This window comes from Chelonoidis abingdonii, chromosome 4 (genome assembly GCF_003597395.2).
Source record: "Chelonoidis abingdonii isolate Lonesome George chromosome 4, CheloAbing_2.0, whole genome shotgun sequence".
NCBI lineage: Eukaryota > Metazoa > Chordata > Testudines > Testudinidae > Chelonoidis > Chelonoidis abingdonii.
This window is the reverse complement of record NC_133772.1, coordinates 25,592,789-25,595,939: the sequence shown is the minus strand read 5'-3', so window position 1 is coordinate 25,595,939 and position 3,151 is coordinate 25,592,789. Positions and strand designations below refer to the sequence as shown.

Below are 3,151 nucleotides of genomic sequence, written 5' to 3'. Positions count from 1 at the left end.
TTCACTCTTCACGGCTCATTCACTCCTCAGCTCTGTGCTGAGACAGGGGATCAGTACATGTCAGCAGGGATAGAGGTTTTAGTGATCGTCACCTGCCTGCTAGGAATTTGCCTGCAACCACCAGCTCATTTCGCATTAAGCCACAAAATGGCTGTCGGTAGTGTCTTTCCGTCACAGACCTAAAGAGGCAAAGCTCTGCATCCCATTGCACAATCCTCCAAGACTTGTTGACCCAGAAGTGAGAAGTTCTAACAAATCATATACAACTCAGCTGGTCATTGACCAGGGATGAATTGGAACCAGTGACGCTAGGGGCAAAATGCCCCAGTCCCATCCCTAAACCCCTCTGAACCATCCAGACCCTGTACCCTATGAGTCATTACCTGGAGATCCATGACTTGGATGACACTCCAATATTCTCCAGGTTCCACAGACCTGACGATGGTTTCTCTTTCGTGGCCAGTAGAGCCGTGCTACATAAATGACTAGATTCACATTAGGCATTTCCTCCAGAAAATCCATGATCTCCTGGCAGCAGTATCCCACAGGGCTCCAGGATATGTACAGGTGATGGAGCAGTGGACAAAAGGATTAGATCTTAGCTTTCTATAGACATCTTCCAGAAGTATGTTTCAGCATGCTCACCGCCAAGCACTACAGATCCATCTTTGCCAGTGCCTTCTGCGATGGTTCCACTATTGATTCATAGAGAAGGTAAGTCACACTGGAAGGACACTTGGGTCATAATTCTCCACAAATCCTCCTGGCTTATCTTCCACCTGAAACATGAGAGAGATCCCAAGGAGTCACTGATTGTAGCTTCATCGCTAAGAGCTTGCCAGGTCACAGCAAGTTAAAAGCGAGAGGGATGGGAAGGAGGCACAGATAATGGAAAGAAGACTCACAGGTAGAGGGAGACTCAGAGACAGTGATGGAAGAAAAGAGAGAGAGCAGGGAAGAAGAGTTAAATTTGGTGTCACACTGATGAGAGGGGAGTCATATCTGAATCTTCCAGCTCCCACTCTCTTCTGTAACTCTTGTGGAGGATGGGTATGGGAGCGTTCATTCTCACCCCTGTGTGATGCCTCTGGAACATGATCTGTGGGAAAGAGAATAGAGTCACCTGGTGCACAGAGAGAAACATAGGGAAGACAGAAAAAGGAGGCCTCCAATGCATCCTCCCTGGACCATGTGGCCTACAATTGTTCATCTCATATGGGCAGTTTCTAATCAGTCCTCCTGTGGAAAGCAACTCCCTGCTCATGTGCAGTATCCGGACGATAGTGGAGGTGGATAAGGGATATTCTGGCCCCAATGAGCCATTAATTTAATCATGAGTAGGGAAGGGAGAATGACCATTACTTACTATGGAACAGTGAAATCATCATTATTAATAAATAATAAAATAACAACATTAATAATAATATCTAGACATGGTCCAAAGTGCATTAAAAATCAATAGGACTCAGGCCCTCAAAATAACTGTAAGATCCCACTGATGCCCAAATATAGGTTCATTCCTTTCTTCTTTTTTAAACTTTTATTTTATTTAAAATGTGGATACTGCCAGTAATGTGTTTGAAAATAAAATTAACAATAGGTTTAAGATAGAGATTTCAGGTGACATGCTCAGGTGGTTCTGTTTTGGAACAGAATAACCATCCTCGTATTTGTATTGAAATCTCAGAAGACAAAACAGGATTGACATGCCATGGGAACATGAGAGCAAACTGCAAGGGACACTTCTCATTTCCTCCTCAGCATTTTTCAACTCAATCTGGGAGACCACACACAGGCATGCAGGGATAGTCAAAACATGTCAGACATGCACAGACACATACTCAGCTATGGCTTGATCCAAAGCCCACTGAAATCAGTGAGAAGGTCCCTTGACTTCAGTGGGCTTTGGAGCAGGCCCAGAAACGAACACATGCTCTTACCTATAAGAAACTTGCACCCCAGTGTAACAATTTAGTTACATTGGTGCAAGTTTTAATTATAGATAAGCCCATACGGACAGACACACAGATATAGACACACAAAAATCTGAGCTTGGAAGGAAGATGGGTCCAATGGGATGTCTAATTTAAAAATATATATATCTTTTCTATAGCTTTGTACATGTACTCTTGTAATTTGTAACCTAGACTGCCTCAGCTCTGCTGTATTCTCTCACCTTTTGTTTTTGTAAGAAGCACTCTTTTGGGATTTAAGCAAGAAAATCTTTTATTGTCAGTTACTTTATCTTATTAAAAAGTTAGTAACTAAAATATGGGTATAAGTAAACTCACAGAGACAACAGACTGGAGATATCTACTATATATTATATACATAGATTCACAACAGCCATACAGATGCACTTACATCTATATGCCCATAAAGTCATACAGGCTTTAACATAAATGCACACTATACTGTATGGATATAGAGACACAAGCATTATATATATATATATATATATATTTACACACACACATACTGCATCTTTACCTCTGTTCCAGCCAGTGGCCATGGCTTTCACTACCAGCCTCCCAAGCTGTGTCCTGTTTTACTGGTGTGGTTTCTCCCTTTCAGTTTCTATTCCTGATAACAGAACATTAGATTAGAGAACCCAGCATGCTGACCAACATTTTCTCGTTATTACAGAGAGCATCTTGCCCCAGCTCTATTCCTCCCTGCTCTATACTTGCCTTCACCAAACACAGCCTGAGCTCTGTGCCTGTGCTTCCACCCAACCCTGCAGCACTTCAAATCTACTCCCTGTCCTGCCATTGGCCACCGGGCTCAGCCAACCCATTCAACTGTACTCCCATTGGCAGAGTAGAAGCAAAAGTAGAGCAGATGTAAACTGCATTACTTGTGTAAACCTCCTTCACTGCTTCTTCCCTCTCCGCCCCCCCCCCCCCCCGCTCTCCCTTACGGCACCTAAGCTGATTGGCACTGCAAGTCTGGGAGGCAGAAGAAGTGAAGCAGCTCACCCCTGCCCTGCTCTTCCCTGAGCCCACCGTGGCTGCTTCACTTCTCCTGCCTCCCAGGCTTGAGGCGCCAATCAGCTTAGGTACCGCAAGCCTGGGAGGCAGGAGAAGTGAAGCGGACACGGCGTACTTGGGGAGGAGGTGAGCTGGGGCGGGGAGTTTCCCTGCGTGCCGCC

General features: G+C 44.7%; 1 long non-coding RNA gene across 1 annotated transcript; it reads right to left on the bottom strand.

Moving 5' to 3' along the window:
- Positions 1 to 464: 464 nt before the first annotated feature.
- On the bottom strand, positions 465 to 2,670 carry LOC116828370 (uncharacterized). Its single transcript, XR_012655877.1, has 3 exons — positions 2,476 to 2,670; positions 1,073 to 1,085; positions 465 to 779 (listed from the first exon to the last, which is right to left on the bottom strand). It is a non-coding gene; the product is annotated as an uncharacterized LOC116828370 (long non-coding RNA).
- Between the last annotated feature and the right edge of the window lie 481 nt (positions 2,671 to 3,151).